A 20,374-nucleotide genomic window follows, 5' to 3' on the forward strand; every position below is an offset into this window, starting at 1 on the left:
TCCTCTCTCTTAAAAGAATCCACAGCCCTGTCTCCAGTATAAGCTGTTTCTTACTTATCAAGGATCCTCCAACACCTATAAAAATAAATGACACTGATATCTTCTTGCACTAGAAATAATCTATTCCTTCTCTGAGATGGGAGAACTGCTCCTCCATCTTTCTTAGATCAATGTCTTAGATCTGACTCCACAACCATTTTAACGAGCGTCAACATGCATGCCAATCAGCTCTTCCCTACACTGTGTCATTGTTCCCTCTTGTCCTTTGTACCCCATCACTGTCCATAGAGTAGATAAGTCATTGGAAAAAAAAAACCCACATCCAACTCAGCCTCAACCTTCAAACTCTTTTTTTCCAACCAGATTAACCCTCCCCCCACCCCCCAATTGACTGGCACATGGTAAGGAGTTAATAAATATTTGGTGAAGAAACAGAATCCACCATTCCTGTTTCCCTGGTCCCAGGTACAGTGTTTTCACAGCACGAGCTGAAGACCCTGGGGAGCTCCTGAGGCCCTCCCCACGGGCTGATTCCATCCTTGTGTAAGGCTGGATTTCCTATATACATTCATACTTTTACTTTATGGTTTTCTATGCAATGTCATATATTCTAAGCAGACAGTATATTGCAATAGGCTGAGTGTAGAAACAGTATGAGAGTCTTGCTGTCTAAGCCCCACACTAACGGGAACTGCAAAAATGTGAAACATGCTAATCATCTCACTTATTTGTTTCTGTTTTTGAAAAGATATTCTTTTTCATCCAATGTTATTGAGGTTAATATGTGAAGGGCTTGTTACTATTTTCGAGTGAGTTAACAAATTAAAAATTTTGAATTTCTCAGTTTCAATTCCGACATAGTACATTTCAGACACAATCCATATAAAGAGAAACCTCTGGATCCCTAGTAAGTTTTGAGAGTGTAAAGGGGTCGTGAGAACAAAAGGTTTGTGCCATTACACTGCTAGAGAGATGTTACTGAAATATTTGCTGAATAAATAAATTACCTACCTGTATACAATCTCCTACCCTGAAATCTCCCACCCAGTGTGTCTCAGCTTTGAGAAAACAAATAGAAACAATATGCAAATATCTGTCTTCTAATCTTTCTACTTAAAGCACTTACTCTTCCAAGAATTCCATGATATATGTATTCATTCTTTAATAAAAGGGTTTTTTTATATAACTCCTGGGATAGCCAACACAGTCCCAAACATCACGGAGCTCACATCCCAGAATGTACTTTGTATTAATCTGTCTATATAAAAAAAGCATACATTCTAAATTTCATGTTTTACTTATAAGTCCTCATTAGAGACTTAAAAGTCCATTAATAATATTAAAATCCAGAAGGGACAAGCTCAGAGATTGTTAAACAGTGGAAAGAATCTTACAAAATATAGATTCCAACTCCTTCCCAGATCCATTTTTGAGATGGGCCTTAGTCTGCTTTTGGTCATTCAGGATCTTAAGAGCAAGCAGAGCTGTAGAAAGAGGCTTATTATCTCTTGATGCCTAATTTACTGCTCTGTTTTGTGTGTTTCTGTCTGTAAAACAAACAACATAGGGATAATCACAAAGCTTTCATCTGTCACACAGGAAAACAATTTCTTTTCTTGAACAAGTATGGGACTGAATATTCACTGTATTATGAAAGAACACCAAAAGTGCACTCTTTTTATATATGCATTGTAAGGAGAATTCATTTCTAAAAGCCAGTAAAGCCATAAGGAGGGACCATATCTTGATTGTTTTCCCACCTCTATAACCTAGGCTAATGTATGGTCCTTTGTGAATGTCAGATCAGAATTTGTTGGATTAATGAATGAGCATCTTTTGTTACTTTCCTCAGGCCAACAGTATTGAAGCCAGCAGTCACTGGATAGCAAAAATACGGGAACATAAATATCTACATAGGTAAATTTAGTTTTGTTTCTCTCTCTGACACACACACACACACACACACACACACACACACACACACACGCTTTGTAACTTCAGCCCAGTCTCATCTGTCAATTCTAAAGTCCTCCACCACTTGACTACATTTTGTAAACTTTTGTTTGTCTCTAAATTTGATAGTAGAGGACCTCTTATTCAATGCTGCATGAACCATTAATTTTATAATGAATCAGAAAGCTTTATTCAAGGGAAACATTCTTTAAAAAAAAGTGCCATACACATTCCTTAAATATCTAATTGTAACATAAATGCATTCTCTGCTGCCAATCTTTCTTATACAAACCACACCACACTGCCTGGTCTCTGAATTCCAGTCGCTGGGAGGACTTAGGGTACTGCCAGTGTCCCAAGTACTGCCTACAATACACATCCCAATTTTGATGATTTTTCCCCCCAAATCTTTTACAACAGTCTCTCTCATGCCTAATCCAGTATCAGTGTATTCATAGCAATTTATCCTTAGCTAGTCTTTCCAAAGCCTATAATTTTATATATTTTTAAATAACTCTTTCTTTTAGAATGTATACATCAATGGATTATTTCATAAATTTAATTAAGTGACACAGTTACAAAAATAAGCCCAGCTGGTATGCACACCTGTCAGTTGCTAGGAGTGGAAGTGTGTGGAGGGGGTGGGGCACAGTCTCTACCCTCCAGCAGGTGGCCAGCTGGGCCACCCGACTCAGAGGGAAGGAGTGACCAGTGACGCCCCCCAAGTTGTGAACAAAAGGGGCTTTTACTACAAAGGCTCACTACAGAAGAAGTCATAAAGGACATTTAATTTTTTAGGTAAATCTGCCAAAAAATAACACACCCCATAATATTTTGAAATATAATTACATATTGCTTTTTTAAAAATATGACAGTTTTATTGAGATATAATTCACAGACCATATAATAACCCATTTTCAGTGTGCAAGTTAGTGGTTTTAAGGACTTTCACAGAGTTGAACATTTATTACCATGCCGTCCATTGATTTTTAAAGAATATGCTATCTGAACACCAATGATAAAGCTATTAATGATCTGTGGGAGAAAATTCATTTTTACAGAGCAATAGGAGTAAGGCAATGAGCAAAGAAGCAAATGACTAGTACACAAAACCTTGATTTTTCACTCCTAGTTTTCAAGTTACATTCTCAAAACCACCTCTGGAATTTCCGTACACTAATACATTTTGCTGTCATTAGGTCTAAAGTGATACTCAGGCCCTGGCCAGATAGTTCGGTTGGTTAGAGAGAGCATTGTCCCAATACACAAAGGTTGCCAGTTCGATCCCCATGCAAGAACAGATTGACGGTTTTTTTGTTGTTGTTGTTTTGTTTTTTTTTTCATTTTAGAGAGGAGAGAGAGGGAGAGAGAGAGAGAGACAGAAGAGAGAGAGACAGGGGGGAGGAGCTGGAAGCATCAACTCCCATATGTGCCTTGACCAGGCAAGCCCAGGGTTTTGAACCGGCAACCTCAGCATTTCCAGGTCGACGCTTTATCCACTGCGCCACCACAGGTCAGGCAAGATCGACGTTTCTGTCTCTGTCTTTCTCTCTCTCCCTTCCTCTCTCTCTAAAATCATTCAATAAATTTTAAAAATAATAATAAATTAAGTGATCCTCAGAGCCACTGGGATTGATCATACTAAGCCATTGCAGAGAAATGATATTTTCTTATACACATTTTGGGTTGTAACAGATGTAAATATTCTCTTCCTACTTACTCCCTCTAACTTTTTTTACTGAGAAATTCATGGATCTGTAACTAGTTTACTCCCTAAAGACAGAAACAACTGTAGAGTCATCGCATTCTTTCTGCTTGAGTAAAGACTTCATTTTACATTAAACTTGAGACCGTAAGTAGAGATTGTCAACATCAATTGAAAAAGAAAAATTGAGGCTACCACAAAGATACCTCCTGGGAAAACATGAGATCCCTTTGAAGTTTTTACACTAATGGACATGACCAACAGATGTTTGAAACACCCAAACCACAACTACAGGTAAGACATGAACTCTCTGATTCACCATCTTACCAGAAAATATCTGAGAAAGGAGGCAGGTAGAGAATCCACTCCATACCTTCCTTCACCAGAGTAGTCTTCCTGCATGTGTAAAATCTTTCTGATTTGCTACTTTTAAAATACAGTGTGTCCGTAAAGTCATGGTGCACTTTTGACCTGTCACAGGAAAGCAACAAAAGACAATAGAAATGTGAAATCTGCACCAAATAAAAGGAAAACTCTCCCAGTTTCATACCTATTCAGTGCAGTTTGATGTGGGCTCACGCACAGATTTTTTAGGGCTCCTTAGGTAGCTATCCCATATAGCCTCTACAGACTCGTCACTGACTGATGGCCTACCAGAACGGGGTTTCTCCACCAAACTGCCGGTTTCCTTCAACTGCTTATCCCACCGAGTAATGTTATTCCTATGTGGTGGCGCTTCGTTATAAACGTGCCGATATTCATGTTGTACTTTGGTCATGGATTTGAATTTAGCAAGCCACAGAACACACTGAACTTTCCTCTGTACCGTCCACATCTCGACTGGCATGGCCGTGGGATGCTCCGCTGTATACACTGTGGTACATCATCATCTGTGTATGCGCACATGCTGCCACATCATCCTACAGAAACTGGGAGGGTTTTCCTTTTATTTGGTGCAGATTTCACATTTCTATCATCTTTTGTTGCTTTCCTGTGACCGGTCAAAAGTGCACCATAACTTTATGGACACACTGTACTATCTATCTAGTAAAACCTGAAGGATGAGTTTTCATACTAACTTCCGACTTATGTTGATAAATAACAATTAGTAAAAATATACAAACACATCTGACTTCTATTATAGCAAGAAACAAGGCTTTTCCAGAGTCTTTTTTACCTTTTAATTCCATATGGTCAAAACACACAGCAAAAAACCCAAACAATAATAACCTTAGCTGGGAACCACTGCCTGTGCTTTAGTTTGGTTTTCAGCCTTTTTTTCTGATGAGAAAAAACCCCAAGGCAGATGACATTGGCATGTTCCAGGACACATCCTACAGGCTAGGGCGTAGATAAGCTTGGGTTGTGCCCAAGTCCCAGAAGACTAGGTGGAGTGTCACTTTTTCTCTCCCACTCAAGAAAGCATTTCTGTAATGAAAGTGGGTGAAGTGACATTGTTATAAGGCCAAGCTCAACTCTGCTCTAAAAAAAATTTAAAAAGCACTTAAAAACATGGGTATTCATAATTAGTAATAAATGGCCCCTGGCACTTCACGCTTCAGAACTGTAACAGCAAGTGAGAACGCTGGTCCCCACTACCTAGTGACCAGTGAGCTGCGGCATGTGTGCACGCACAGGTCAAGGGGACTGCTCATGAGACTGGAACGTTCTCGGAAGGAGGGAAGGTGAGAGGGACGAGCAGGATGATCAGGATGGGGTACTGGGGCACAGAAACAGAGGCAAGGGAATTTTTTTTAAGGGTAATAGAAAAAAAGGTAGTAGTATAAGAGGGGAAAAGTTAACAAGAAACAGAAAAAAATGGAAAAGCTATAAATGGTCTGTTTCCTTCACCATTTCTCTCTCTTTTAGTATTTTCTGGGGAGAGCAGGAGATGGCAGAGTGAGGAAAATGGGAATGCTAAAACATGAAACCCTGTCACCTGTCTAGAGAACTCTATTGTTGACATTGCTGTAGGATTAATACCACAACTCACAGAGAAACAGTATCAGCTTTCACCAATCCCAAAGAGCTCTTCCTAGCACTCAGAGAAATCAACGCTCTGGAAAAAAACAGCTTTGTATAGTTCTGAACAACTACAGTCCTACGATGGAAATACACTTTGCACTTGATGGCAGTAACCAAGATGAAGTCAAACAGTGCCTCAGGTGGCACATTTTTGTCTCAGTCATCCCACTGGCTTGCGCCATGTTGCATTTTCATAAATATTCTCCAAGTAATAACTTCTGTTCAGTGCTGGTTGGTACCTTATGAAGACAGTGTCTGAAAATAAAGAACCCACACTTTGATGAGCATTCTTCACAAGATCCCCAACAAAAACACCACCGTTCTTCACCATGAAGTGTTTCCATGAATCACCCCTGGCACACTTGGGTTCTGCCGCGAGGATGAAACAGAAACCCTGTCGACATGCGAAGCCTGGCCTCTAATTCATCTTTCATGCACCAGAGCTAAATGGTTATGGTCTTGTCAAGTCATTTGAAGAATAACAAGAACCAAGACTGCTTGCACAATGCATTTCCTGAATGCTCAAGGGGATGCCAACTGCCAGGAGCCAGGATTGGTCATGTCGATGTCAAAAACTGTTTATTTGAGCAGAGTCCCAATGACTACACAAAATATAAGATAACCTAGGAGGCAGGAGGAAAAGGTTGGGAGTGGAGGACTAATGTTTAAAGATCATCCAATAAATATCAAACACTTTTTAAATGTTAAAAAAAAATCTAGGATTAAAAAAAAGGACATTTAGCATGTATTAAATAAATAGTTGAGTGTGCAGAAACTTTCTTGAGGAAAATAGTAAAATTACTGAATCTAAAGATATGAGGACGCGTCTGAGCTCTGAAACAGTTGAATGGTCTAGATGTCTAGAATGCAAACTTCTCAGGATTTGTGAGAAATAGATAATACCTAAAATGAGCTGGTATGAATAACAGGTTTCTGTAAACCATTGAACATTATTTAAAAGAAAAAAAGTGTAACTACTGCCTACCACCACCATTACTATTAGTTGATGTAGAAATGGCATTCAAGTATCAGTTTAAGAGGTAACACAGAAGACTAATGTAGAATAAAGCATAATGCCCCCCTTACTCAGAGCACTGTGAAATGAAGATTCATTTACAAGACTCCAATGGCATTTGCAACTGGCTGAATATAATAAATGAACGGCATAATGCAAACTGCTTCATTGAATAAGAGATTGTTAGAACTTTATGTGAAAAACCCTAAAAGTCATCCAATCTTATACCTTCATGCAATGAAGGAGAAAAAGATCTAAGATCCATCACAGAGTAAGTCGACTGAGAGTGAGATCTAGAATGCAAATTTCCTGACTGGATCCCATGCTGATTTGCCACAACCTGAAAACCAGGTGCAGGCAAGGAGGTGTTGCTTGTAAACTCAAAATCGAAAGGCAGGGAGAGTAGGAAGAACTTATTCAAGAGCATGTGGTACATGTTCACAGGAGGGCACATGCAAGGATGTTCACTGAGGTCTACAACAGAGAAAAAGGTCCCTCTATTAATAGAAGGATGCTGAAATTAATGTTGGTTCTCCATACTATGTATGGAATGCTAAATGGAATGAATACATAAACACGCACACACACGACCTGACATGAAAAGAATGCCCAGACAAAATGAGACGTTTCAGAACAATTCATACTGTTTATGGGAAATACCAAATACCAAATATGTAAATGTATTTTAGAAATTCAGAAGGGAATATAGCAAATCGATAGCCACAGGAAAAGAAATCAAGAGTGAGTTTTATATCTTTGTGGGTATTTTTTATGAGAATGTGTCCATGAATTAGTTGTATAATTAAGAAATGAAAGAATTTTTTTAAAAGGGAAATTGCTTATGTATTCATTTATGTATACGTGGCTGGAATATATTGAATATAATTTGAAAACTCTTATTGTGAATTTGAGGAGAATGGGAAACCAAACTAGAGAAAAAAAAAATCATACACAGATCCTAAGTTTTCAAAGAACTTAAAAAATACACTTACTACAGAACCTATAGTACATTCTGTTCAACCAAATATTTACTTCACAGTTCAGGAGAAACCAGGTAACTTGATCAGCATTGGAATCACCTGGGTAGCTTATTAAAAACAGGGATTTCCAGGCCCCTCCTCAGGGGCTGGTTCAGTAGGTCTTGGAGGAGAGCCTATCAGGCGTCCCCAAACTGCGGCCCCCTGAGGCCATTTATCCAGCCCCTACTGCACTTCTGGAAGGGGCACCTCTTTCATTGGTGGTCAGTGAGAGGACCACTGTATTTGGCAGCCCTCCAATGGTCTGAGGGACAGTGAACTGGCCCCCTGTGTAAAAAGTTTGGAGACCCCTGGACATGGTCAGAGCCTGCCTGGGACAATCTGCCAAGAGGACATGACCTCAGGGAGATACAAGAAGATAACCAGAATTTAAAGTTGTAATACAAACATTAAGTGAATGGGGAATAGGAAAGTAATATTGGGACAGAGCAGTCCAAAGTGTAGCCCTTGAACTTGGATGAACAAAGTAGAATCAACAAATATATTTCATTCATTTTATTAAAATAAGAAAGAAACACATTTCTCCACTTTTAAAATTTTATGGCTCTTACCTGTAAAATAATCCAGTGGTTTGCATTTTCATTACAAACTGTACAAATCATATAAATAAGTTTACATATTAATTATAACCTCAGTGAAGATAAATTTGCACAATTCTGAAAATAAGTGTATCTATTTTATTAATAAGACAAGGCCTTCATCAATTAGGCCAGAGATCAAATGTATAAGCAATCACCCTGGCCGGGTGGCTCAGTTGGATAGAGCATCACCCTGACACACCCAGGTTGCAGGTTTGATCCCCGGTCAAGGCACATACAAGAGTCAACCAATGATTGCATAAATAAGTGGAACAACAAATTGAAGTTCTCTTCCTTCCTCTCTCTCTCTAAAATCAATAGAAGGTATTACATTACAAAAGTATAAACAATCATAATTCATAAACTTGCCAATTAGCTTCTCCTCCAACATTTGCTGGTCCTCAATTTTTAGTGTAACATGTCTATATTGTGTTCAGTGTAAGTTAGAGCCATTATTTGAGCTCAAATTTACAAGGGAAGATTATTCATCTTTCTTAGATTCATTTCCCACATATTTTAGATTATTTTGCCCTCCAAAATTACTCAGTATTGTACAAGTTTCAGTTTGGAAGGTTAAGAGTCACACCTGCTATTTAAAAAAATCTTGGGAGGGGATTAAAAAATAATAAAAATCCACTGTAGCAAAATGAATTCCAACAGTGTAACCAATACCTGGCAGCTGTTGTGATATCTTCCTTGGACCAGCCAGGAGAATAGTTACATTTTTCAGAACAATATAGTGAATTCATTTTTCTTCCTTACCTACATTTTCTCATTTCATCCTTTAGCTTAAAAATTAAATTTAAGGAAGTCAAATAACTGTCAAAAGCTTTAATAAAGACCAAAGCAAAACTTGAACACAGATTTTATAAAATAATGAGTTTCCTTCTCAGCCAAAAGTATGAGGTTTAAAAAAAATCAACTAAGCTTAAAGCAATGAGACTGAGGACAACTGAGAAATTTCTGAAGAAAAAATGAAGACAACCTCACTAGGATGGGACCACATGTTCCCAAGCTGTACTGGGGTCCTCTTGACACTCTGGTACTAGGACAGCTCAGCTAAAACCTTAAATTCAATATATTCACTCCATTAGGGCATGGATTCTGTGCAACCCAATACCAATGATATATGCCAATGATGTCCAAATACAACACAGAGTTTAAAAACTTATCCTAGGGAGACTGTATTAAAAAGACCACAGTGAGAAGCAAGAAGACCTAATACTAAATGGGTGGTCATCTTGGGTTTTAACCTCTCTGACTTCAATCCTCATCTGTAGAATAAAGAGAGTTGGATTAAATTATTTCTAAGGTCTTTCCCTGCTGTGAAATTCTACTGTCTTCTGTGGAATTACATGTCACTTAAGTCACCACATCAGAATTTTAACACTCTGCCATTGTAAAGGCTAAAAACCCAGGTTCTCCTAATTAAAATTCTATGTTGAAATAATTCGTGTGAATAATTGATAAAAGTAGTCCTCCTGCAAGGGAGGTGAGAACCAGTGTCTTAAAATGCTTTGAAAATAATGCTGGCTCTTTATGTGAACAGCTAGAGAGAGAGGCGTTTCACATAGACTGATAAATGGCTTAATGAGAAAGTGCTTGGTGGGAGGAGGGGGCAGAATTCCCTGTTACCTAGATGAACAGGCAGACTGATACACTGTGATGCCAAGAACACATCTGTACCAGCAGGTGTCAAAGGTGGGGGAACACTATAGGAAATGGTGCCTGGTTACCAAAGACTTGTGGTAAGAAGTGTCAGGAATCATCTCATCCACCAACCTTGGGGGTTTTACCAGAAGAGCCAACAGGAGAGAGGGCTCAAGTTCAAAGAGTTATCTTTCAATTTCCAGAAGCCTCTTTACTGAGTTTCCCATTTTAAAAACAATAGTCCTTTCTGCTTAATATTTTGCCCATTCTATGACATGAACTTTAATGTTTAAAGGAGGAGTCAAGCTTTAATGAGATCAATTTTGTTTTAGTGTTGGTTTTGTTTCCTGATTCTAACACATATTCATTTTTTAGCTTAAAAATGCTGAAAATTATAAAGAAAATAAAAAAATACCCTAAGTCTCACTACACAGATCTAATTTCTGTAATTTTTTGATTTATTTCCTGTTTTTAACTAAATATACACATTAAATATGCATAATTAGGATCATACTTAATGTCTAAAGCGGTGTTTCCCAACGTGGGGCCCACGCCCCACAGGGGGGCAATTCGATAGTTAAGGGGGGCAATTTGAAAATGGACACCACACGACTTTAACTCTTTCGCCCGGGCCATTTAAATGCAATGCTAGATATTGGTGTCAAATTTAACAAAAAATGCAATTCTTAAATAATTGCGGTAAATAATTATTAAGTATAATTTCGTTTGACAAGACCAAAATATCAGTTGGGTGATTGGCGTCGTCAAGTAAACTTCTCCTGGGTTCACTGCGGAGCATGCCGTCTGCCGCGGGGAACCCGGACGTTTTAAAAACTCGCTAAACAACGCAGTTATTCTCACCTAATTGCCCATCGCAACTTCTGTAGTGTTTCACATCATTCAGTTGATGTTAATTTGAAATAAGTGTCAGTCAAAACTGTTGTAAAAGCTCGTTGATTTAATAAATATACATATATATATTGTATAGATATAATTGGTATTTGATTTTATTTTTATCAATATTAAACTCTTTATTAAGTACTTCTTGCATCGGGGCTAGAAAGCAATAATATTTTATAAATATTATTGGGGCTATAATAGTGCATGCACAACAATTTTAATTTTAGAAGCATAACTTTCCAGAAAATTTTGTCAAGTGGAAAAAATATAGATACCTTTTGATTTGCAGTGGTAGTGTAGTAAATGTGTTATATACATTTAAATAAATATGAATTTTTAGTATACATTTACTCTATGTCACACTGAATATATTTTAACACATATTTTAATATTAGTTTTTAATTGATCTTATTTTTATTATAGCCCATAGTAAAATGAGTGGTGCAAGCAAGAAAAAAACTCGTCAATATTCGGAGGAATATTTAAAATTTGGGTTCATACCCGCTGTTCACGATGAGCGGATTCCTTTTTGTCTTTTATGCCAGCAATGCTTGACCAACGAATCAATGAAACGAGGTCGTCTTGTGGCGCATTTGAAGGCGAAACATAGTGCTCATATTAATTCAGATTTGAGTTACTTTAAAACTTTAAAGAAAAATTTTGAAAAAAGAACATTAAAGTCTCTACTGCTCATACTTCAACTAATAATCGTGTTCTTGAGGCTAGTTATCAAATTTCTTTATTCATCACTAAAACTGGAGAAAATCACACTATAGGAGAGAATTTAATAAAACCATCAATATCAGCATTTTTTAAAATGGTTCTTGAAAAAGATGACAAAGATGTAAAAGCTATGCCACTCAGTAACAATTCTGTTAGCAGAAGAATAGACGAAATGAGTGAGGATATTGAAAAACAACTTATTGAAAAGCTGAAAACAAGAAAATTCTCCTTGCAAATGGATGAATCAACTTCGAGAGACAGTGAGGCAGTATTGATAACTTATGTAACTATATTGATAAAGGACATTTTGCTGAAGAAATGTTGTTCTGTAAAAGATTAGAAAGCACCACTACCTCCAAAGATATATATAATAAGCTAAAAAACTACTTAGATGTCAATGATATACCAATGAAAAATATAACATCTTGTGCTGCAGATGGTGCTCCCAATATGATGGGCAAGAAAAATGGCTGCTTAAAATTGATGAAAGATGCGAATCCAGAAATGATTCTTGTGCATTGTGTTATTCATAGGGAAAATTTGGTAGCTAAAAACATCTTGCCTGTTCTGAGAGAAGTATTACATACAGTAATAAAGTGTGTTAATGCTATTAAAGCTAGTGCCAAATGTGAGCGTCTTTTCAAGCTATTTTGTGAAGAACAAAATGAAGACCATGTGAGACTTTTACTTCATACTGAAGTAAGATGGCTATCTAAAGGAAACAGTTTGAAAAGGTTTATGGAACTGTTTGATACTCTTAGTGATTTTTTAAGCGACAAACCTGAAATGAAGTATCTGTTAACAATAGATGGTAAAGCATTTGTGAGTTATTTAGCCGATATCTTTGAAAAACTAAATATATTAAATAAGCAACTTCAAGGAACAAATAAAACTCTTGTCGATGCAAAAGCAAAGATATTTGGTTTCATTACCAATATTGAGTTATGTCAGAAACATATTAACAACAAAAACTTTAAACAGTTTCATTGGCTCCAAAAATGGGAAGTAACTGATACCGCTTTACTTGTTATTGTCAATCATTTGAATATTCTATATATTCTATCAGCTGATTGAAAAGAAAGATTTTCTGATTTAAAACAAATTGATTTCCCAACATGGATGATGCAGCCAATGTTAGTGGATTTGTCTGATATATCAAATATGCAGTATCAAGAAGAACTCGCAGAATTGCAAAATGATGAGTCAGTTAAAGCTTTATTTAATATCAAAGGAGCGATGGCATGGCTTTGTGAGGAAACAGAAATCAAATACCCAAATTCAACCAAATGTGCAAGAAAACTATTGCTACCGTTTCCATCTTCATTTTTAGCTGAATGAGGATTTAGTGCTGTAAATGATTTACTGGTAAAAAAAAGAAATCGGCTAGATATAACACAACGTGGAGACTTGAGACTAAAGCTAACCAAATTGGAACCTAATATAAAATCTCTGTGCAGCAAGCATCAAGCACAAGGATCACACTAAATTAAAATAATAAATTAATATAAAAAATCTGTATTAAAATTATTTGGAATTTAAATTTCTGTTTTTCATTATATGTTTTGAAATTTTATTTACTGTGTTTTGTTAACAATTTCATGGTGATTTCTTCCTAGAACCTATCATTTATGTTTATTAAGTGAACAAATCAATTTTTTAATGTTAAAAATTATGTATGTTACATGGGGGGGACATAAAAATTTTAGAAAGGTTAAGGTGGGGCATGGCACAAAAAAGGTTGGGAAATACTGGTCTAAAGTATTATCCATTTGGATAAGTGTTTTCCCACGTAATTAAAATCTTCTGAAAACACGATTGTTCATGGCTGTATAATGTTCTGTTCTCTTTACCATTCCTTATTTCTATATAAACACAACTGTGCTCACACTAATATATTTCTTTCAGTCTCCCAGCTGCACCACAATCCACTCATCATTGTCACAATATTAGATGCCTTGTATTTTATGAAAATGAATTTTTGAACTCTATTTTTCTCCTCAAAACAGGGCTTCACAGAAGATGATTACTAAGCATCTCAAAGTCATAAGTAAGTGGAACTGGGGAAAAACCCTGATGTCTGGATCAAGATGGCTCTTTAATTGTAAAAGTCATAGAAATTTACAAAAGAAATTTAAAATGCATGTCCAACAAAGTCATGTTAAAAACATTTCACAAACTAGGGAAAAAAGTATTTGCCACAATTGTGATGTTTTATAGCTTTCAACAGACCTCATTAAAAAAAATAGGAAAAGTATATGTCTCTAAGCAAAAGACACTAATTTCCACGGTCTGGCTGAACGATGCAAACCATCCTGGTACAGGCTGCGGTTGGACACCATCCAGTCATAGCTCCTCCCTTTAGTTTAGTTATCAATGGGGACAAGTGTGGATTCTGAGACTGACTGGTCCTTCAGGGACTACAACAGTGGAAACAGATATCTCTCTGTTAGTTGGTGCCCATTTTGCTAGCCAGGCTGGGGAAGGAGGACTGGGACTATGGAGACCCACTTTCTGCCACCCTACTTACTGCATGGGGTTGCCTATGATTTCCTGCCTCATCAGAAGATAAGAATGTTAGTCTGGTTGCATTTTGAGAATGGAGCCCACAGAGTCATCAAAGGGACTCATTCATTAAGGTTTCACACCTCCTGAGGTCTGTTTCGTCTGTCCTCGTGAACCCAGTAATCCAGCTCCTCTCACAGAATCACACTGTTTCAGTTATTTTGACTTCTAGATAGGCAAGACCCACGACAGACTACATAGGAGATCCTAATTCCCTTTAGAAAACTAATGGGTGTAGAGGGTTATTCTTGCATCTGTTACTTGAAAACAATTCCAGTTAATGAAAGATCAGAAGAGATTATTAAATGGATCCCCAACATCAAATATGAGAACGTTCATTCTCTGAAGACATGCACATGGTAAAATTACAGTCTAGAACAAAAATCCTAAAGGAAGTTTCAAAAAGCCTCTCAGCCTATTCAGAACAACCTCATAGAACAACTGCATGCCCCTCAAGGGCAGTAGTATCGCAGCGACACTCCCCCCATGCTTTCCTGGTGCGTAGACTGTTTCTCACAAAGTAAACGCACATTCAATTCTAAGTTACTCAGCACAGTAAGTTTTCCCAGACTCTCACTTATATTGAGGTATTTTGGAGGAAAAGGCTTACACACGTAGAATCCCAGGACCCAGTCTTGTCATAAATGTTAAAAACACCTCTCCATTTTCTTCCTGGCCCTAAACCTGGCTCTTCCATATGGAAAACTTAAATCTTTTTATAATCTTCACTTCTATGAAAAAAAAAAAACCTTTGGCAGAGGGACAGAAAAGATGTGCTACTTTCCCCTAAGGAAGGCTGCCTAAGGACAGCCCTTTATTTCCTATTTAATAAAGGAATCATTAAATCATTCCTTCCTCATCTCGTCTCCATCCTGAACATTCCAGTTCACCCCGTGCTTGTTGAACAGGAAGAAGTAAAGACACAGTGTCTCTTCTTAAGTACCAACATAGGAAGAGAGGCTGACAGGGATACAAGGGGAAGGCAAAAAAGCTAGGATACATGCCCACATGTGATCATGTCACAAAATGCTTCTACTTCTTAAATTCTGGGAAAAAATGCAACTCAGCTATCTTCAAATCAAGGAAAACACATAAACATATCAATATAAACCAGGGGTCTCAAACTCAACTCAGCATGTGGGCCGCAGAGCAAGATCACAGCCGTTTGGCGGGCCGCACTAGGTCTACAAAAGGTAACTGTTGCGCAACACTTTTCTCACTGCAGTTGAAAACAAAAAAAAATCAGTACAACAAGCACAATCGTACATGCAGTTTACTCAGTGTCACAAAACGACCAGAAACTGTAGTTCGCATCACAACTGCTGTTAACTAAGCTAATATCTAGCTAGGATGCTAGAGAAATGAAAAATACAAGTAGGCCCCTAGGCTCACTTAATTTTATCCAAAATATTTTGAACTTCGTGGATTAGTCTGCGGGCCGCACAAAATTGTTCGGCGGGCCCGCGGGCCACAAGTTTGAGACCCCTGATATAAACATCACCGTGGCAGGTCCGAGTGGAGTTGGGTTTTTTAAGAAACTCTCCTAGGAGGAGGGGAGTGTATATCAGCCCTTAAGCCTTCCTCCTGCCTCCAACTCCCCTCCCACTAAATAACCAGAAATATAAAAATTAATAAAATATCGTCCCTGCCTTCCAAGTGGACTGGCCAAGAAGGTTGAAAGAATTAAAAGGGAGAGATTCTTTAATCCCTTATGTCAGTGGTCCTCAACCCCCGGGTCGCAGACCAGCACCGGTCCGTGGGCCATTTGGTACAGGTCCGCAGAGAAAGAATAAATAACTGACATTATTTCTGTTTTATTTACATTTAAGTCTGAACAATGTTTTATTTTTAAAAAATGACCAGATTCCCTGTTACATCCGTCTAAGACTCACTCTTGACGCTTGTCTCGGTCACGTGATACATTTATGCGTCCCACCCTAAAGGCCGGTCCGTGAAAATATTTTCTGACATTAAACCGGTCCGTGGCCCAAAAAAGGTTGGGGACCACTGCCTTATGTCATTCTTTTAAACTATTCCTATTTCACCAACTCTTTGTAGAGTAAGAGGCACAACATTGACGTTTTCAGCTTGTTGAGTTTTGTAGATGTAAATATCCCTGTAACCACTGAGCAGATCAAGATGGAAGACATTTCCTGGCTGCCCACAAGCTCACTTGTACCCCTTTCTAATCAATAATCATATCCTACCCCCAGAGGTAACCAATAATCAGTCTTGATAACGTAGTTTTGCCTAGAGAATCACCTTAAGTTTAAGCAGAACCTTAGCTGGTTTAAACTGAAGTTAGCTTAAGCTTAGGAAAACAGATAAAAACCAAGTACTGGTAACACTTTAAATGGGTGATGTGGGGCAGCTATGTTAGACTTGCTCGCGGGGTTACCAGCTGCAAGCACTTTGCCGGATTATTGTGTGAGGACGTGGCAGAGGCACGTGCGCATGGCCTATATAAGGCTAAGGGTGCTTGAGCTCGAGGGAGTTGACCTGCCACTGTGAGGGGCCATTTTGCTGTTTGTTTGCCTGAGAGGCAGTTTCCCCTGCCTGTGTGCTTGTTTGCTGCTGTGAGGCTTTATTAAACAGAATGGCCCAATGCTTTTCCGGCTCCGCAGTTCTTCGACTGTCTGCCTGAATCCAATGTGGACCTGCCTGGATTCGGCATTACAGGTGACTCTTAGATGAGTGTTAATTCGTCTTTTCAGTTTTAGAAATATCTGTGCAAATGACGTAGATATCTTAGATTACCCACAAAGGGCCTTTGGTGAGCAACAGAACATCATAAATCAATAGCAAAGCAACTCTTGGCACTGTTATCTATCGTTATGTTATTTTTGAATAGATTATTTAAAAGTCCATATTGTTCTGCTTTATATTTTAGTTTTTTTCCAAAGTTCAAGATCTTACCTGACTCAGCAGTAAGTGGTTATGCTAACTTAAGTGTAATTAACAAAGGTGCACATGTTTTTTTGTGTGTGACAGAGACAGAGAGAGAGACAGATAGATAGGAAGGAGAGAGATGAGAAGCATCAATTCTTTGTTGGGGCTCCTTAGTCTCCTTAGTTCAATGGTTCTCAAAGTGTGCGCCAGGATGCACTGGTGCACCCCCAAAATTTCCAGGTGCGCCCTATGGTATTCTAGAGAAATATGTGCCTGTTTGGGCCAAAAAGACAACAAAGTTTTTGGAGTTTAGATTTTTGGGGGACAGAGGTGTGGGGAATTGGCTGTAAGCTGACAGTCTGCCCAATCCCCCACCTCACTTGCCTGATTAGGTTGCAAAAGGCTGTTAAACTGTGGTACTGGATTGTTTACACTACTCCCCATGTTCCCTGGGAAGACTGGAGGCAAGTTTCTTCTATCCTTTGTTTGGTGTAAAGTTAAGATGATATGTATGGTGGGGGTTTCCTGCACTCAACACAATTAAGAGTAAAAAGAGAGGAATTCTTCAATGTATTGACGAGGAAATGAAAGTCAATGAGAGTTTTTAATTTTTAAAAAATTAAAATGGCCTGACCAGGTGGTGGCGCAGTGGATAGAGCGTCGGACTGGGATGCGGAAGGACCCAGGTTCGAGACCCCGAGGTGGCCAGCTTGAGCACGGGCTCATATGGCTTGAGCAAAGAGCTCACCAGCTTGGACCCCCTGGCTCCAGCAAGGGGTTACTCGGTCTGCTGAAGGCCCGCAGTCAAGGCACATGTGAGAAAGCAATCAATGAACAACTAAGAAGTCGCAACGCGCAACGAGAAACTGATGATTGATGCTTCTCATCTCTCTCCGTTCCTGTCTGTCTGTCCCTGTCTATCTCTGCCTCTGTAAAAATAAATAAATAAATTAAAAAAAAATTAAAATGTTTTTTAATGTTAGAATAAATTTAATTTTGTCATATTTATTTCATTTAATTACCATAAAAGCAACACGCTTGGACTTTATATATTTTTTCTTTAATATTTGACTTAATTATATTTCTCAGAAATTTGTATATAGTTTATACAAATTATTTGTAGAATTTTAAATGTGCCCCGACTTCAAAAAGTATGAGAACCACTGCCTTAGTTGTTCATTGATTGCTTTCTTATATGTTCCTTGATGGGGGAGGGTTGCAACTGAGCGAGCGACCCCTTGCTAAAGCCAGCGACCTTTGGGCTCAAGCCAGCGACCATGGGGTCATGTCTATGATCCCATGCTCAAGCTGGCGAGCCTGCACTCAAGCCAGCAACCTCGGGGTTTCAAACCTGGGTCCTCTGCGTCCCAGTCCAACACTTTATCCACTGCGCCACCTCCTGGTCAGGCATGCACATGCTTTAGTTGCAGGATTACAACGTGCTCTCCTCTGGTATTTGGGCAGAACATTTATTTACATGAAGATGTCCTCCATGCTCTTGTGAATACAGAGACATCGTTACAGTGAAAGATACAGGCAGAAAATGAAGATCTGAAATTAATTTTTAACACTTGAGAGAGGGTAAATTATTTCCTAATCTGCTAGCACATGATTTTTTTAAAATAACAAAATAACCTAAAATTTTAATGCTGTTGTACCATTTAGATATTTAAAATTACTAAAAATATCCTAAAATACTCCAAAATATTAATAGTCTCCAAGTGTAAAAATGTTTTAAAATTATGAAATGGAACTCGGTTTGCCTTGTACTTATATCTTTGGTGAAGAGAATGGACATTATGCCATTAAAGTCTCCAATTTACCATATTTCCTTATGTATAAGATGCACCCTTTTTCGAAAAATATGGGGTCTAAAAAGTGGGTGCGTCTTATACAGTGGTTGTGGCATTTCAAATGCCATAGATGGAACTGAGGATGAGGCAATATATGAAGACAGTGATTTGTCATCAGACACAGATGAGGACCAGCTAATGGGTGGAAGTTTTGACAGGGATGAGGAGTTGTATGAATTTTTTGATGAATAAAACAAGTTCAATAACCTTATATAACACATTCTTTTTTCAAATTTCGGGCCCCAAAATTAAGGTGGGTCTTTACATGGGAGCATCTTATCCACGGGGAAATATGGTATAATACAGCATTAATGATTTTATTGAGTCCTTACTACACAACAGACAGTGCTATATTTTACACACTGTCTCTAATGTAATCCAAGGAATTCATCATTTACTGAGTGAAGAAACTATCATTTGAAAAAGTTAAATCAAATGGTTAATAATAAGCAGGAGAGCCTAGAATCTGGTCCTGCTCTGTCTGATTTTGAAGCCCTTCCTCTTAGGCGCACATCTCTGTGCTGTTCCAACATAAAAGATGAATTAGTCTTTTCTTGGCTAAAACTTCTTTTTTAACGTTTTTGCAGTAGTTCAGGAAACAATTACTGAGTGCTTGGTATGGAGTAAGCCCTGTGCAAGTGTATTACTAATCACAGCGTCAGAAGCACAGATGACTTGCCTTAGGCTGTCCTCGTCATTTTTGGCTCGTGCAAGGAACACGTTCACAGCGCTGTCCTTCACGCCCATGTACTGAAAGCTCGCTCCCGCGGTCAGTGGCTCCCGAGCAGCTACGAAAGCTCACCCACAATCTAGCTGTTAAATAATGTGCAACATCTCCCCTAGAGACTGTAGGAACACTGCAAGGATGTGATAAAAGACCACAGGGCCCAATGATAAAAGTGTGCATTTCACACATATTGATAGAGCTCACGCCAACTGAACCAAATATGTGGGCAAAAGAAAAATACCCGACTTCGAAAGAAAAATGTTTTGCATATAATGTATGTGAGTCGCTGTCTGTCCCACTTAGACTCAAAACCCTATAAAGCTGGAACAAATAAGACTTGAGCTCCAATTTAAGTTTTTTAAAAAATTACATTTTCTCTTGTTAGTTGTTAGTAGAGCCTGGTCCTAAGAAGCAGGCATTTAAAAAAAAAAAAAAAGATGCTGTTCCCCCCCCCCCCAGTTATTTCAGTAAACAAGAAAGGAATTGTATTATTCAAAACAGGCAAGAGTGGGGGAGGGGCAGCACTTCCCCTCTACTATTAGTTATTTCTTCTTAAAGTGATAGTGTTCCAAGACCGCTAGTTAAAGGGTAGCTAGCCATTCTGCTGGTCAGTGAGGTGAAGGAATCAGGTCATGGGAAATTCATTTTCAAACATATTTCGTCTCTGCCACTTACAAGGGGGAGAAAGGAGGGGCAGCAACAAAGGTCAAAACACCACATGGCTCTGGTCCTGTGCATGCACACCCCCAAACAGGCG

At 38.4% G+C, this 20,374-nt stretch overlaps 1 protein-coding gene across 9 annotated transcripts in view; it reads right to left on the reverse strand.

Annotated features, from left to right (window-relative positions):
• The window catches only part of DISP1 (dispatched RND transporter family member 1), a 193,888-nt gene that overhangs the window by 27,134 nt on the left and 146,380 nt on the right, over positions 1–20,374 (reverse strand). The gene's annotated exons all lie outside the window — the stretch shown is intronic.

Source organism: Saccopteryx bilineata, chromosome 1, assembly GCF_036850765.1.
Source record: "Saccopteryx bilineata isolate mSacBil1 chromosome 1, mSacBil1_pri_phased_curated, whole genome shotgun sequence".
In the NCBI taxonomy this organism is placed as follows: Eukaryota; Metazoa; Chordata; class Mammalia; order Chiroptera; family Emballonuridae; genus Saccopteryx; species Saccopteryx bilineata.